General features: G+C 35.5%; 1 protein-coding gene across 7 annotated transcripts in view; it reads left to right on the top strand.

Annotated features, from left to right (window-relative positions):
- The window catches only part of FUT8 (fucosyltransferase 8), a 320,765-nt gene that overhangs the window by 181,970 nt on the left and 120,065 nt on the right, over positions 1-18,730 (top strand). The window contains exon 1 of one of the 7 annotated variants that reach the window (XM_017534024.2): positions 6,895-6,917. The exons of the other annotated variants lie outside the window; for them this stretch is intronic. The gene's annotated coding sequence lies outside the window, so the exon portion shown is untranslated. Of the gene's footprint in view, positions 1-6,894; positions 6,918-18,730 lie in introns of those variants that run through there. 7 annotated transcript variants of the gene reach the window in all.

Raw genomic sequence — 18,730 nt, forward strand, 5'->3', positions numbered from 1 at the left:
TGTGAATTCTGCAACATTTGATAATAAATACAGCTTTATTGCTTTCAGGTTCATGTAAACCAAAATAAGTCTTCACTGTTTTCAAGTGGACAGCCCACTAAACCTAATACAATTAATAGATGAGGGTAATTGATAAATGGTGCCATCCATTTTTACTGATAGTTAATGTATTTACTTGTGTTCTCAAGAAATTTGTTTTTAAGTTAAAACGCTGCCACCAACCTTCACCCCAGCAAATTTACTTTTAAAACAAACATTATTTTAAAGTTTAAGAAAACTGATGCTACCCACTGTTCTAGCTTAATTTTCCACTGCTCCTTCCACCTTAACCTCCCTTTTCTCCTTCACTTCCTGTTCTCCCCGGTACGCTATGCTCTTGCCATATAAAATAAGTTTATCTTTACTGAATGTGGCATGCTCTTTCACACTGCTATGCCTTTCCACATGCTCTTCCTTCTGTTTGAAATGTCTTTTCCTTCACCACCCAACAGATTCTTCCTTAACTTTTTGGATGGTTCATGTGTGGGTATCCTTTTTAAGCTCTTTAGTTATACCAGGCATTATTTAACTCTTTTTGCTATGGTCTAAACTATCATACCAAATTATAGCTGTTACTACATGTACTGCAATTCATAATTTGTGTCTGGCTTTTCCACAAATTGTGAATCTGACATTTCCAGATTGTAAAATATTTGAGGATAGTGGCTGTGTTTGTTTCATGTTTGTGTCCTTAAGTATTTGGTGTGTAATAAATATTTGGCAATTTTTTTGACATGAGTTGTGACTCTTAGTCCTGCAGAGATCATGTTACAGTGGTCTCTGTTATTCATGGTTTTGCTTTCTGCAGTTTCAGTATCCACAGTCAGCTGTGATCTGAAAATAAGGTATTTTGAGAGAGAGAGAAAGAAAGACCATATTCACATACCTTTTATTATATTATCTTGTTTTAGTTCTTCTATTTTAGTATTATTCTTTTTAATCTCTTAACTGTGCCTAACTTGTAAAGTAAACTTTACAGTAAGTATGTATGTACAGGAGAAAATAATTTGTAATAGGATTCAGTATTATCTGTAATTCAGGCATCCACTGGGGTCTTAAAACAGTATCCCCACAAATAAGAGGGAACTACTGTGTCACATTTTCCTTTTCTTTCTCAGCTCCTTTATTTCTCTTCTTTTTCTTGTCCCTCTCAATCTCTTTACTTTCCTCCTTTTCAACTTTCTTCTTTTCTTCAGTGTGATACAAGAGACAGGCATTTTTAGAAGTGTTTGTCAGGAAAAGAGGTGTTATAAAATCCACCAATGAGTACTGCTTCTTTTGTTTTTATATATTATGTAGGTGGATTTATTTATGATGGAATGTCATTTAGAAAAGGAATCCTGATTTCAGTAGAAACTGAATATCAAAATCTACAATAGCATTATTTAACTAAATTCACATAAAAGAAATAAAGGATTATGGGCCTTTGTAAACTTGAAAATAAGAACGTAGCATAGAGACAGTTCTACAGAGAATACCATAGCACTTCCCAGACCTTTGCTTTGATATTCATCCTTTGCTTGTCAAGGGCTTTGCTTTGAGTGTTTGACTTAGACTGGTTCAACTTCACTAACTCAGTTTAAAGACCTCTCTTCTCATTTCTTTCTCTTCACAGTAATAAACTTACTTTAATTAAATTTTTGACACAAGAGATTTTCATTTTTGTAAGGTGATGCATAGGCATGGTAGAGCATCCAAAGAATACAAAATGGGTATACATTGCCATGGTATTTCTGCCACAAACTCAACCCTTCAGTTCCTCTTTCTAGAGGCAGCATCTTCTGTCACTTTCTTGTGCATCCTTTCAAAGGTATCCTCCCTATCTTAGAGGAAAGAAACAGAAAGATAGGACATACCAGTGAATAACCCAATCTGTTGGAGATATGACATACCAATGGATAACCCCATCTTCAGTTGTTAACTTACCTCCCGGGGGTTTTGTATAGTTTAATTAGCATTGGCAAAGCACTTTGATACTGTTGGATGAAAGGCTTGTTAGGTTGTTAGAGGTAAGGTAGTTATGATTGTGATTTTGCAAACAATCATTTTTTTCATTGGTGACATGACTTTCCTAGCAGTTTTTTGTTGAGAGCTCTGATTACTTGATTTTGTCCTTATAAGTTAACACTTTTTTCTTCATAATATTGCACAAAATAAGAATCATTTGGTGACCATGAGTTCATGCCATAAAATTGAGTATTTTAATAACCATTTAAAACAGGAAAAACATTAGTTCTCAGTCTTTAGAATTAAAAACTTTGCAGTGAATATGTTTTCACCCAGCATATCCAGTTCATTTGTCACATGGTATAAAAAGAAACTCACGTGGAAGGGGATGACTTCATGCTGAAATCCAAACATCTTGACTTAACCTGCAGAATTGTTTTCATGTCTTTGCATCATGGAGCCAAAAAATAGGTACCATTGGGAAAATCCCTTAAGATATCCTCTGTTTCTCCTCTTGACCAAGCTATAGAAAATGCTAATAATGAAAAGGTTTAATTGCCTAGATAGGAGCATGATAAAACCCAATGCTTCATTCATCCATTAACTAAATGGGGGTTGATATCTAGAGTACATTGGTATCTGGAAAACAAAAACATTTTTATTTTGACTTGGCAAAATGTTACAGCCTTTAGTTTGGGTTCTTTTACCTATATTTTATTTGAAAAATACACACACTCCCCGTGTTGTGATTCTTACCTCCAGAGAAAATAAAGGATTATAAAACATTACCAGGTAACTTATGGGTTCAATAACTCAGAGAAATCCTGCATAAACAATTGTTTTTCTAGTCTCCTATTTGTTGTATTTGTTGGAAATAGGCTTCATACTTCAAGGTGATATATGTCTAAGAGCAAAGGATAGTAGTTTTATTTGACCTTCTGGCACTCCCATCTCCCTGGATAAAATTTTCCCTGGGAAAAAGAGGTGATGGCATTGCTGTATTTTGGGAATTATAGACATTCATCGTTTCATTGTTGGGGAAAAACAAAAACATTTCTGTTTTGATTTGGCAAAATGTTACAGCCTTTAGTTTGGGGTCTTTTACCTATATTTTTGAAAAATACACACACACACACACACACACACACACCCCATCACATTGTTCTACAGTAATGGAAGAAAACAGAAACCACTTTGTTATCACTTTGGAAACAAAGCCTAGAAATTTTTGTGCAAAAGGTTAATTCTTCCCTCACGCAAAGAATAGTGTGAATACATTTAAGTTACTTAAATGAATGTGAATTAGTTAAAATTTTTTCCATTTTAATATGAAGCAACTCAGATTTACTCTTGGAGTTGGTATTAATGGTCTGTATGGGTTTCTCCTGGCCTATCACTTGTCATTGTTTTCAATAAAAGGCAAAAACAGTTGTTCAGGTTTAGATCGAAGTATTTAAGAACATGAAATGGGTGTGAGATTCTACTTTTGAGAGCTTACAATACATTCTATCTTTGAAATTCAACTCCCTTGTTCTGACAAGTATGTTATACATCAGCCAGGCAGCAAGATAATATACAAGAAAAATGCAAGTCTTTCTTTGAAAAGATTAACCTTCAGTTGTTAACTTACCTCCCTGGGGTTTTGTGTAGCTTAATTATCATTGGCAAAGCAGCTTGATATTGTTGGTTGAAAGTCAGTTAAGTTATTAGAGGTAAGATAGTATTATGATTGTGATTTTGCAAACAGATAATCTTTTTTTTTCATTGGTGAGATGAGGGGAAGCAGAAGAGAATCTTTATCTTGGGTCCTAATCTCAGGTAGTATAGTTTGAAGCTAGAATGGTTTATGAAGGAGCTCCATGTTTAATATCTCAGCTGAAAATTAGTTGTTGCCTTTCTCTTAAGCTATTGTGGCACATAAATCAAGAGAAATGTGTACTTTTGATGAAGCATTGAAGCAGACTGTGTGTGTGTGTGTGTGTGTGTGTGTGTGTGTGTGACATATACGCTAGTAACAGCACACTATTGATGTCATTAAAACCACAGGCAAGTCACAGATTGTAATAATTCTTTGCACGAGTTGGTTTTAACTAAAAAAATATAAACTCTATTGCAAGATTCAGAAAAAAAAAAAACTGGGAATAAACAAAAGATCATTACTTCTAGATCTCACCTCATAGTTCTTCAGGAAGTTTCTTATTAACTGAGGGATTCATTACAAATATTTTTCTGCAACTTTGTGCATATTTCGTATGTTAAAGAAGCTGTTCAAACTTCAGTCTTTGGTGGAAGGCAAAGGAGGACTCTACCAGAGGACATGATACTAAGCTTACATTTAAGGCATTTTATTCTTTTACTTAAACATTTCATTCTAGGTAGGACAGTTAATCTTCTAGAATATCCTTAGAAGTTTTCAGGCATATTCAATCTCCCTCTCCTTTTAAAATAATCATTATTGAGCTACAGTCTGTTGAGTTATTGAAACTTTATTTGAACCTGAATGTTTTGTCAGCATTGGGAACAATGCATCTCATGTATTTCTGTCTTTTGTGGAAGATATTCCTCTTTTTTACTTGTTGGGAAACTACTATCTCGAGTCATTCTTTAATGAATCATTCATTTGGTAGACATTTGTTGGACACTTACTACATGTCAGCATCTGGGCTGGACCAAGGCATGTTCTATACATAGTATTGGTGTGGTTTTGGTAATTTGGTAATTTCTTTTGCATTTTCTTCACATCCTCTGAGATCGTGTAATGTATCCAGTTTAGTTTCTATAATAGTAGTCTTCAGGCAATTGGTCAGTCCTTCTAGGCTCCGTTAATGTTTATAATCCCCAACATAATTCTATAGAATTTCCAGTGTAATCCTAGATTGTTGACTTTACCATATTTTCTGAATTATTCCTTGAATCACTGTAAAACATCACTTGCACTGTACTCCTTTTGTGAGTCTTTATGTGTGAAAACTTGTATGCCTTTTACTTATTTTAAGTGATAGTTTAATAGTGGTAATAAAGAATAATATAACTTAAATGATTATTGAAGTTAAGAGGGGAATCTACTACATTTATTTTGAAATAGGAAAAATTTCAATAGCAGTCAAACCAGATTTTCTTTTGTTCTTGAAATGTTCAAAATTTTTCATGAACATTACAGTTTCTGGGTTTCATAGTATAAAGATTAGGTTAATATTATCTGTAGAATATCCATGTAAGGTAATGTTATCAGAGAGACCAGCTCCCAGTATATCAAAAAGACCCAAGATAAAGATTATCTTCTGCTTCCCCCATCTCACCAATGAAAAAAAAAGATAACCTGTTTGCAAAATCACAATCATAATACTACCTTACCTCTAATAACTTAACTGACTTTCATCCAACAATATCAAGCTGCTTTGCCAATGATAATTAAGCTACACAAAACCCCAGGGAGGTAAGTTAACAGGGAGGTTTAAGATCTCTCAAAGTGATCGAGTGGTCAGTGAAAAAGAGAGAGAGACAAGGAAAAAGCTTTCCTTAAAGCTCGGCCCAGGGGAGACACCACATAATGCTGCTCCGTGGATGTCTGACACTTTTCTGAAAACCTCAGTTTTTTACTGGACTCTTTCAATAGGCGAGGGGGAGCGAAGCTACACAACATGTGGAAATGATCATACAAAAAGAATACATTTGCAAAAACTGATGCACAGAAATCACAACGTGGTATTATAAAAGCAGAACAATGTAAAGATAACTTTTCTGTGTGTCAGCATAGAAATCATACACCTTAGCAAGAATAGAGGTTAAACATAAACTTATAATTATCAGCAAAAATACATTGGGCTCACAGCTGCAGGGAGAACAGGATCTGACACAGGACAACCAAGCCTGACCACAAAGCTGCAAGAGGATGGGGCCTCCTTGCAGGCCTGGAGGAACAGTGGGAGAAGAAAGACTTTTACATCCTTATCTCAACCACAGAGGATTTTCCTCACGACAGACACCCCTCATGCTTCCGTTTATAGGCTCTCCATAAGGGTCGCATTCCCTTTCCAGGGCAATAATCAATATTCCTTTCCTGGGAAAGGAATCTAGGTAATAAGCCTCTCCATTACATGTCCATTTACAGGCTCTCTGCAACGAGAAGCCTATTACATGCTGTCATCTCTCTCAGGCAGTCAAGCTCTGTGGTTAGTCCCTTTCACAGAGTTCCTGTTTTTACCGCAACAGCTCAGCAGAGCCAAAGTTACAAGTTGCAGCTCAGCAGAGGCAAAGTTACAAGTTACATCTCAGCTTTTCACATTACTCTTCATTTTCTCAAATATGATCTATACATTAGGTAACAGGCCTCACAAAGCAAATAGCTCATTTCAAATTCTAAGAGAATTTACAGGCTAAAAATCAACAATAATTTCTTCTGATTATTTCAGATAGCTCGGGTTTTGCCAATTCTTCCAGAAGCTTGGGGTTGCACAGTCACCACTGAGGGATCCACGGTGTTCTCAGCAGAATGTGATACTAATACAGAAATTAAAATAGTTGTGAAATGATGAGCTTCTCTAAGATGCGCTCTTCTAACAAATTTCACAGTGCCAAATTTGACTTTTAATAAATCTCCATTAAAACGAATCAAAAAATAATTAGTGAAAAACTGATGCAGGATATTTTCTCGACCCCTTTGCTGGACTTATGACAGGGGTGCCTCCTTTACTCAGCCCACCCTGCTTAACCCCTTGTGGAAGGGATGGAGTGTGTGAACAAGTACAGGAACTGGAGTGAGCAAGTGCAGGAACTGGCCTGCAGCCTGGCAGGAGCTTACTCTGTTTACTTGGATCTTCCAGGCTCCACCCCTCACCGGAGGGAGCCTGCAAGTGAATGAGTGCAGGGACCACCAGCTTCTTCAGCAGTGGCAGGAGCAAACTCCATGCAGGCCCTGCGGCAGCATCCAGGTAGGGGTGTCTGTGATGCCAAGGCTCCAGGGCATGTGTTGCAATGCTCTTTTAGCTCTATCGTTTGCAGATAGCTGTGTGTTGTCAGCTCAGTGGGTCCCTTGCCTCGTTGTGTCAGGTGGGCTGCCTTCTGCCAGCGAGGGCAGAGGGCCAGTGTGATAGACTTTTTGGGCATCCTCATGTGGGGTACGTCCTGAATTCTTGTCTGGTGCCCAAGAAGAAGGAAGTCATGCAGACAAATTGAAGGATGGTGAATATAAAGAATTTTACTGAGTGTTGAAAACAGCTCTCAGTGGAGAGGGGAACGAGAAAGGAGACAGAAAGGGCTGATCACTCTCTCTTGAAGACAGGCTGCCTCTCTTCCTCTCTTTTCTGAAGTCAAGTGGCCTCATCCAGCCACCATCTCTGAAGTTAAGTCACCTCTCTTCAATATCCAACCACTTCTCCACTCTGCGACTGAGCCTGGGGTCTTTATAGGCATAGGATGCAGGTTGGGATGGGCCTTAGGTAGTTTTGGAAAAGATAGCATTCAACTGGTGAAAAGACATAATTGAGAAACGACCAATTGGGAGAGAGCGGGCACACAGGGATGGAAGTTTTCACTTTGGGCTGGGGGTTTCAGGCTTTTTGACTTCAAGGTGGGATTTTGCCAGGGACTTGCTCCTGTCTGCCTAGAGTTTCTCTGCCTCCTGTCACTATCAAAACCACTTTCAAATGTGTGTTCTTAAAGTTTCATCTTATGCATTAGAATATTTAATATTTGTTGATGGCACTTATCTAGCACCTTATATTTACTGTATTTATTAATTAATGATTCCTAAGTCTCCTGAAAATGTCTCAATATGGTTAATATGAGAGGATATAATAACCAGAATGCCATCAGCTAGCATAATTTCAAATATATTTTCTTGAACTGGAATACAGTCTATTTGGCTGTTTTAATATGAACTAAAAATATTAGAATTTCTTATTTAGGTGACATGATAAAGCAAATTTGTTTCCAGGGTTCACTTCATCCTCCTTAAAAGTAAAGTATTTTCTTTCCTCATTTTAATGACATATACCTCAGTCTGGATTAGAACTAAAACCACTTACTTGATTTTGAGAAGAAAGTTCACTTTGAATTAAGTAGAATTGACATATATTCTTTATCAAATAATGACGATTTATCTTCCACACATTCTCTCACGTTATTTCTAGCCTAAAACATTCCTGCCGTGGCTGGTAAACAATTACTGTGACTATCTTTGTTTCTGAAAAGTATCAGCATAAATAATATCACCTGGGCTAGGAAATGTAAATTTATCCAATAACAATGGAAATGAAGTTTGTAAAATGACATGACAAATTGGTGATCTGGAATCTAAAACCTTTGTCAGTAGAACTGAAGATTAATTTTTGTCCTCTTTAGGTTCTGTGTGTTTTTTTACTCTTTTGGAATGATTATTTTTTTAACTGGGTTAGAGAAAGTATACATGGAGATGAACACATGCACATACATATGCAAAATGGAAAGTTGTAATTTTGATGTTTTGATTTTAAATATAGATCTGCTATAATAAAAGCTATTATACATCTTTTTACTTGGGTATGAGTGTGCATAGTTTGAAGATAAAACATAGTTATTAATCATTGCTTTGACAGCAGCAGTATTCACTTAGAACTCTTGATATTGTCATATAATTTTTGTAGTATTCTTTCCAAAATTATTAATTCATTTATAGCAGTTATCCAAACCATTGTTCTGTAGGACTGTCTTCCTTTCTTACATGATCAGCTATTTTATTGTTACTGAAGTTTTTAAGAGCCATCTTTCTTTCATTCTTCAAGATTTTGAAGGAGATGATGGTATGGATTTACAGAATAGTTAGGGGAATTATCAATTGATTGAGATGGAGTCTCGCACTGTTGCCTGGGTTGGAGTGCAATGATGAGATGTCGGCTCAGTGCAACCTCCACCTCCCAGGTTCACATGATTCTCCTGCCTCAGCCTCCTGAGTAGCTGGGATTACAGGCACACACCACCACACCCAGCTAATTTTTTGTGTTTTTAGTAGAGACAGGATTTCACTATGTTGGCCAGACTGTTCTCAAATTCCTGGCCTTGAGATCCGCCTGCCTCAGCTTCCCAAAGGCCTCCCAAATTGGCCTGGGATTACAGGTGTGAGTCACCATGCCCAGCCAAGAGTTATTTTTTTAGATAATTTTCAACTAATACTTCCAAGGTAGCATAATAAGAAAGCAAATATACAAATACCCAACCTCAAGAATATCAACTACAGAATTCTTTGATGATATAACAGATTTTAAAAAGAAAATCATAGTGTAAAATTCATGGTTGTTTTCTCTCATAGGACTTGCTATATGCTAGTCTATTGAGTTTTCCAAGTATGGTCTGTTTAAACACTTACTATGATATGTAGAATTTTATTAAATTTTCTCTAGACCATAGACATCGTAGTTAGCTCAGCAGCATAATTGGTAAGAGGAAGCTGTCATCATATTCCTTTTAATCCTTTTAAAAATTTGAGGGCTGTACCATAAAATTGTCGACCAGTAATCTGTGCCATTCCACAATAGAACACAATAAATAATATTGATAGGTAACATTTATTGAGCCCCTACTATTTTGGAACATTTCGCCCTCAAAATAAGTCTTTGTGGTACTATTGTTATTTTCATAGAACAGATAAGGATACAGGAGCTTAGAAAGGTTAAATAACTTGTCCAGAGTCACAAAGCAAATAAATGGTAAAACTTTTAATAAAATCTGTCTTCCTGTAAAAACTGCAGTTTAAATCCCTATGCTGTTATTCTAGATAATGCACTTAACCAACAGTTTAAACGGTGCTGATTTGAATGATCTTTTCAGTGATGGTGGTGGATTAATCTAATTTATCCACACTTAAGAAGAATGGTGCCTATCACAGAATGGCTTGACTTGGAATAAAGTCCATGATGGTGGAACAGAATTTGTCTTTGGAGGCTTGGAAACTCTAAACATCTGTCATATAACACTGAAGACAGTTGGCTCTAGTAGCACTGACTAATATGGACAACTAAATCAGTTTAACATTGAGCCAGGTATTTGTGACTCATGCCATCTCACAGTCAATTTGTTCTTAATGTGTTTTAATATAATCTGTTGGCCAGGTGTGGTGCCTCATGCCTGTAATCTCAGCATTTTGAGAGACTGTGGTGAGAGGATTGCTTGAGCTCAGGAGCTGGAGTGTTTCTACAAAAAATTGAAAAATACAATTATCTGGGCATGGTGGCATACGCATGTAGTTCCCACCTACTCTGGAAGCTGAGGTGGGAGGACGGCTTGAGCCCAGGAGGTCAAGGCTACATAGTAAGCTGTATTTACATCAGCTTACTATGAGACTCTGTCTTAAAAAAAACATTTTTAATTCTTTTTTGTCATAGTGATATGGTTTGGCTCAATTTTCTAAAAAAAATTTTGTTCTGTTAAGTAATAGTGTTATGGTTTGTCTCTATTTACTCTGTATGCATCTATTTACCAATTTAGCTTTGAGTGTTTTTTGATAGAGATCTTTTCTTCTGTTCTTCAACTTAATTACTGAATTGTGTAGGAAAATAATGTTTTCATAGTAGTATAATTACTGTTCCAATACTATAATTACTGAAATATTATTGGAAAATGTATTTTATTTAGAAGTAAAAAATTTGCAAATGTTTTTATGGTTCTTGGAACTTTTTTTTTTGAGACAGAGTCTCGCTCTGTCACCAGGCTGGAGTGCAGTGGTGCAATCTTGGCTCACTGCAACCTCCACCCCCCAGGTTCAAGTGATTCCCCTCCCTCAGCCTCCCAAGTAGCTAGGACTACAGGCGTGCACCACCACACCTGGCTAATTTTTTTGTATTTTAGTAGAGAACGGGGTTTCACCATGTTGGCCAGGATGGTCTGCATTTCCTGACCTCGTCATCTGCCTGTGTTGGTCTCCCAAAGTGCTGGGATTACAGGTGTGCACCACCGCACCTGGCCGGGAATATTTTTTAATAAGTCTCTGAACATAACATTTAATTTCTGCCTGAGCCTTGTTTCCTACCTTATAAATGAGAAATAAGCAAACACAGCTCAGACATCAGCTTTAAAGTAAAGAAAGAAAAATTTCAGAAAATGGTATCAGTATCAGGCATATAAATAAGATAATCATTTTTCTGAAAAGAAAGAGGAGAAAACTCAGACTCATTGAGTATTACTATGTTTCTCCCATCTCCCACACTTTTAACGCTGGTTCACCCCTTCTTTATCTTTATCTTAAAGCATTTCTTAAAAATTGAAGATGTGCTTGAAAGGAGACAAAAGTTCCTTTTTGGAAATTGATTTATTTTTTGGTTTGGTTATAAGTATTTTTAGAAATATTTTACATTCTTACTCATGCTAGGGAATGGCTGGTACAGGATGATAAGCAAGCTGCTTGAGTTTGGACCTATGTCATATAAAGGCCTTACAGTTCTGTTTCAGGAAGCCCATTCTTAGAATTCCAGAATACATTCCTGGGCCAGACGTCTAGAGATACTCTTTGTATGCAAGGTTTAGAAGTCTGTTTTCAACATTTTGTCCTAAGTATTCTGCTTCACTTCATAAACCAGTAATTGCAGTGTTACTATCATTTACCCTACCCCTACTATTGAACCTTATATTGAAAAGATTTGTGGTAGTGTGAATTGGCACATAACCAAGGTCTTTCCATTTCTTAATAAAGCCATTAACTGCTTTCTTTATTGGGGAAAAGAGATTTCCAGTAATAGTTAATTTTATTAGGTCCGCTTAATACATATGCTCTAACAAAAGTTCAGTAATCTGCTGTAAATCCAGTGCCCATAAGATATTCTCACCGAAGATTCTTTCTCTTTTGAGTACACGAAGAAAATTAGATGTTACTGGTGAGAGAAATCTCATTGTGGTCTAGAATATTTTTTCAGAAAACCAGTAGATTTTAATAGAGTAACTTTTTAAATAGGATTAGTATTGTATACTTTAACCAAGTAAACCTTAGAATAATGTGTCTAAAATTCCCCACAGTAATCCATATTTCGGACATTTTCTTTCTTTAAAGATACTCATCTCTTAATGCAAAACCTGTTTGTAAAAGGTGTGTCAATTGGATTTTCCATTTACTTATATTTCAGTTTTACACATGTTCTATTTTCACTTCACTGATCTTTAGCTGGTTATGTGACAGAGCTTTGTTATTGTTTCCTGCCTTTACCATTTCATTCTTCTTTTTCCTCCTCGCTCGAAGTAGTCAGTGATTTGCTTGTGTTACTTCATTTATGCCAAAAATATTAATGAAGCAATGACTCTGTGTCAGAGAATGTCATGTACTATGTATAGAATAGTGCCCTCATAGATTTGAATGTAGCAGGGAAGAGTGACAAATAAGCACTTACATTTAATAAGTGGTTATAGAAACAACTTAAATTTAAATAGCAGTAGGGGAGGTTAAGAGATTATGATGTCTCCATGGGATGAATATTCTGCAGCTGTTAAAATATGTAAAACATTTGTGAAAAATAAGACACTGTCAGTAGTAACATGAAGTTCGTGGGGACTAGGCTTGTTATTATGTATAATATTGTACCTTAAATTTATTCATATATTTTCCACTAAACTCACATATATATACATATATATATGAACACTGTGTGTGTATACATATATACATACACACACACATATATATATGTACACACACACACACACACACACACACATATACGTACACAGTTTCTTTATCCACTCGTTGATTGATGGGCATTTTGGCTGGCTCCACATTTTTGCAATTGCAAATTGTGCTGCTGTAAACATGCATGTACAAGTATCTGTTTTGTATAATGACTTCTTTTCCTCTGAGTAGATACCCAGTAATCGGATTGTTGGATCAAATGGTAGTTCTACTTTTAGTTCTTTAAAGAATCTCCACATGCTTTCCCTATTGGCTGTACTAGTTTACTTTTCCACCAGCAGTATAGAATCTCTGATCACCACATCCATGCCAACATCTATTATTTTTTTATTTTTTTGATAATGGCCATTATTGTGGGAATAAAGTGGTATCACATTGTGGTTTTGATTTGCATTTTCCTGATTATTAGTGATGTTGAGCATTTCTTCATATGTTTTTTGTCCATTTGTATATCTTCTTTTGAGAATTGTCTATTCATGTCCTTAACTCACTTTTTGATGGGATTTTTTTTTTCTTGCTGATTTGTTTGAGTTACATATGGATTCTGTATATTAGTCCTTTGTTAGATACATAGTTTGAAAAAATTTTCTCCTGTGTGTTGTCTGTTTGCTGACTCTTCCTTTTGCTGTGAAAAAGCTCTTTAGTTTAATTAAGTCTCACCTGTTCATCTTTGTTTTTGTTCCATTTGCTTCTGAAGTCTTTGCCTAAGCCAATGTCTAGAAGGGTTTAATCCAACGTTATTTTCTAGATTTTTTTATAGTTTCAGGTCTTAGATTTAAGTCCTTGATCCATCTTGAGGTGATTTTTGTGTAAGGTGAGAGATGAGGTTTTATTCTCCTACGTGTGGCTTGTCAGTTATCCCAGCACCATTTGTTGAATAGGGTGTCCTTTCCCCGCTTTATGTTTTTGTTTGCTTTGTCAAAGATCAGTTGGCTGTAAGTATTAGGGTCTATTTCTGGGTTGTCTATTCTGTTGCATTGGTCTATGTGTCTCACATAGACCATCTCTTGTCTTACACAAAAATCAACTCAAGATGGATTTTGTACCACACTGTTTTGGTGACTATGGCCTTATTGTATAGTTTGAAATCAGGTAGTGTGATGCCTCCAAATTTGTTCTTTTTGCTCAGTCTTGCTTTAGCTCTGCGTGCTCTTTTTTTGGTTCCATGTGAATTTTAGAATTGTTTTTTCTAATTCTTTGGAGAATGATGACAGTATTTTGATGGGGATTGCATTGAATTTGTAGATTGCTTTTGACAGTATGGTCATTTTCACAATGACCATAAGCTCATTTTCTAATTGAGCTTCTTTGGATCTTCTCTCTTTTTTTCTTGGTTAGTCTTGCTAATGTTCAATTTTGCAAGATCAATTTTATTTATCTTTTCAAAAAAACAAAAATACAGTAAAAAAAAATATCCAAGGTATACAGGCAACAGATAGCATGATGAATGGAATAGTATGTCACATCTCAATACTAATGTGGAATGTAAATGGCCTAAATGCTCCACCTAAAAGATATAGAATTCCAGAATGGATTCAGATTCATAAACCACACATCTGCTGCCTTCAAGAGACTCACCTAAAACGTAGGGACTGACATAAACTTAAGGTGGCGGGGGAGACATTCCATGCAAATGGACACCCAAAGTGAGCAGAGGTAGCAATTCTTAGACAAAACAAAAAGCAGCAACAATTTAAAAAGACAAAGAGGGACATTATATAATCATAAAAGGCCTTGTCCAACAGGAAAATATCACCATCCAAAACATACATACCCAACACTGGAGCTCCCAAATTTATAAAACAATTACTACTAGACCTAAGTAATGAGATAGGCAGCAACAAAATAATAGTGGAGGACTTCAGTATTCCACTGACAGCACTAGATAGGTCATCAAGACAGAAAGTCAACAAAGAAACAATGGATTTAAACTCCACCCTGGAACAAATGAACTTAACAGATATTTACAGAACATTCTACCCAACAACCACAGAATATACATTCTATTCATCAGTGCATGGAACTTTCTTGAAGATAGACCATTTGATAGGCCACAAAACAAGTCTCAATAAATTAAAAACATTGAAATTATATCAGGTACTCTTTTAGACCACAGTGGGATAAAACTGTAAATCAACTCCAAAAGGAAACTTTAAAACCATACAAATATATGGAAATTAAATAACCTGCTCCTGAATGATCGTTGGTCAACAATGAAATCAAGATGGAAATTAAAAAGAATAAAGTTCTTAGCCTTAAATGTCTACATCAAAAAGTCTGAAAGAGCAGAAATAGACAACCTGGGGTCACACCTCAACGAACTAGAGAAACAAGAACAAACCAGACCCAAACCCAGCAGAAGAAAGGAAATAACTCAGATCAGAACAGAACTAAATGAAATTGAAACGAAAACAATACAAAAGATAAATGAAGCATATATAACTTTTTTCCTTTATTATTATACTTAAGTTTTGGGGTACATGTGCAGAACATCCATGTCTGTTACATAGGTATACACATGCCTAGGTGGTTTGCTGCACCCATCAGCCCATCATCTACATTAGGTATTTCTCCTAATGCTATCCCTCCCTTCCCCCCTGCCATCCTCCTACAGGCCCCAGTGTGTGATGTTCCCCTCCCTGTGTCCATGTGTTCTTATTGCTCAACTCCCACTTATAAGTGAGAACATGCGGTGTTTGGCTTTCTGTTCTTGTGTTAGTTTGCTGAGAAGGATGGTTTTCAGCTTCATCTATGTCCCTGCAAAGGACATGAACTCATCCTTTTTTACAGCTGCATAGTATTCTATGGTGTATATGTGCCACATTTTCTTTATCATTGATGGGCATTTGGGTTGGTTCCAAGTCTTTGCTGTTGCAAACAGTGCTGCAATAAACTTAACATGTGTATGTGTATTTATAGTGGAATGATTTTTAGTCCTTTGGGTATATACCTAGTAATGGGATTGCTGGATCAAATGGCTACCATTTGACCCACCTTTTCTTGATCCTTGAGGAATTGCCACACTGTCCTCCACAATGGTTGAACTAATTTATACTCACACCAACAGTGTAAAAGCGTTCCTATTTCTGCACACCCTCTCCAGCATGTTTCCTGACTTTTTAATGATCACCATTGTAACTGGTATCGCATGTGATTTTGATTTGCATTTCTCTAATGACCAGTGATGAGCATTTTTTCATACGTTTATTGGCTGCAACATATATAACTTTCTAGTCCTGCTTTCATTCCTTACTTTCCAGAGGAATTTTTATTCTGAATGTTGTATATACCTCCTGTCCACACTTTATTCTTTTATTATGTAAATACGTATGCATGAAAGTATGTTGTTTTATATCTTTTTAAAATTTGTAAGAATGTATCATACAACATCTAGGTATGTTTTGCAACTTTTTCACTCAGCATTGAAATTCATGTAAGATTATGCATGATTGATACTCGTAGGTACAGTTTGTTCATTTTAACTGTAGAATAAATTACTGAATATGAATAACCACAATTTACTATTTATTCATTCTCTATTAATGGACAACTAGTGTCTCCTTGTGGACTTGTGCTAAAATTTCTTTAGGATAATTGTAGAAGGATACATTCTGGGTTTTAATATATGTGTGTTTTCAACTTTGGAACAATTCAGCAATATTTTCTAAACAAATTGTTCTAATTTTACTTTCCTACCTTTAGTGTATGTTATGGGCTTAACTGCTTCCCCTGCCCATCCAAATTCATAAATTGAAGCCCTAAACCAGTCCCTCAGATGTGATTATATTTGGAGACAGGCACTTTAAAGAGGTGATTAAGTTAAAATGAGGTCATTAAGGTGGACCCTAATCCAATCTGATGGTGTCCTCATAAGAAGGGAGAGTTTTAGCAAACAAAAGAAGGGAGGCTTGCAAACAGGAAAGACATGTTGAGGATACAGTGAGAAGAGACAGACTTCTGCAACTCAGTGAGTGGGTCCTCAGAAGAAACCAAACCTTCTGGTAACCTTAATCATGGACTTCTAGCCTCTAGAACTGTGATAAATTTCTGTTGTTTAAGCCACCCATTTTATGCTATTCTGTTATGGCAGCCCTTAAAAACTAATATGTGAGAGTTCCAGTTTTTCTGCATTCTCACTTCACTCAGCATCACACTTTTTAATTGTCGCCGTTCTAATAGAGGAGAGAATGTCTCTGTTTCAATTTGAATATCCTGGTTACCAAAAAAATGCTGATTATTTCTCAGGATTATTGATGAATAAAGCTTTCCTCTATGAACTGCTAGTTCATATACTTTGTACATTTTTCTATTACATTGCCTTGCCTTTTTATTATAGATTTGAAGGAGTTCTTTATATAGTTTACATAATAATCCTATATAAATTATATATTTTCCATTCTCTTTATCTGACTTGTCTATTAATTTTATTGCACAGAAATTTTTAATTTTTAAGGCAGTCATATTTATTAGTCTTTATGGTTTGGGCTTAAAAAAAATCTTACTTGAGAAATTCTTTTCTCTCCCAAGGTCATGAAGAATGCAAAATTTCTTCTGAAATTTTAAAGTTTTCTTTGTCAGATTAAGTTTGAATTTTCTGTGAAACCATCTGTCACCACCATTTATTGAATGATTTATCCTTTCCCTTGTAATTTAGAATGATACCTGTGTCATATATGCTAGGATCTCTTTCTAGGTGCGTTATTGTGTTCCATTAGTCTTATTTATCTGACTTTGTGCCAATGTTACACTGTTTCCATTACTAAAACTTTGTTTTGTGTTCTGATGGGGAAAAATCCTATTTTTTTTCTTATTTTGCAAAATCAACCAGCTTATTTTGGAGATTTTGCTTTTCCATAATATTTTAGGATCACTTTGCTAAATTCAACTAAAAAAATCCTTTTGGAATTTTTATTAGAATTGCATTCAATTTATAGATCAATTTGGGAAACGACTACTTCAGAAAATTCGTAATTTGTTTTTTTGTTTTTGTTTTGTTTTGTTTTGTTTTGAGATAGAGTCTCACTCTGTCACCAAGGCTGGAGTGCAGTGGCATGATCTCAGCTCACTGCAACCTCCACCTCCTGGGTTCAGGTGATTCTTCTGCCAAAGCCTCCTGAGTAGCTGGGACTACAGATGTGCCATGCCTGGCTAATTTTTTTTGTATTTTTAGTAGAGACAGGGTTTTATAGGGTTTTACTATCTTGGCCCAGCTGGTTTCAAACTCCTTACCTCGTGATCCACCCACCTCAGCCTCCCAAAGTGCTGGGATTGCAGTCATGAGCCACTGCATCTGGCCAAAATTTGTAATTTTTTAACGTACAGGTTATATTGCTCTTTGTTAGATTTATTCCTTGAAAGCTTATGATACTCTTGTTACTATTGTAAATGTGGTGCTTTTAAAACATTTAGTAATTTGTGGTTGTCATTGTATAGGGACTTTAATTTTTATATATTGATATTGTATATAGCAATGTTCCTGAACTTTATTAGTACAGTTTGTAGATTATTATGGATTTTCTATATTAAAGTTTATATTATCTGAATAACATTTGTTTCTTCATTTTCTACACTTGTCTTCTTCTTTATCTTATTACATTGGCTAAGGCCTTCAGTACAGTGATGAATAGAAGCATAGATGCCAGGCTTGTCTTCTATTGTTCTTACCTTTAAAAGGAATGCTACTGATAGTTGATCCATAGAATGTGATATTTAATACGAATTTCTGATATTTCTTACTGAATTAAAGAGTTTACCTTCCATTCAGTCTTTCTTGCTAAGATGTTTGTAATGAATAAATGTTAAATTTTATCAAATGATTGTTTTTGTTCCTATTGAATTGCAATTTTGTTTTAATTTGTTAATACAATCAGTTTAAATTAATAGCTTTTCAATAAACCAATGTAGTATTCTTAGGATAAAGTTGAGATAGTCATGTATTTTTTTACTATATTGCTATATTTACTAATATATCATTTGGGAGTTTGAAAATAAGCCTGTAATTGAATTAGTCTTTAATTTTTTTGTTGTCCTTGTCTACTTTTATATCAATCTTATACTAATCTCAGGAATGGAATTTTAGGATTTCCTCTCTTTATATTT

Source organism: Cebus imitator, unplaced genomic scaffold, assembly GCF_001604975.1.
Source record: "Cebus imitator isolate Cc_AM_T3 unplaced genomic scaffold, Cebus_imitator-1.0 Scaffold83, whole genome shotgun sequence".
Taxonomy (NCBI): domain Eukaryota; kingdom Metazoa; phylum Chordata; class Mammalia; order Primates; family Cebidae; genus Cebus; species Cebus imitator.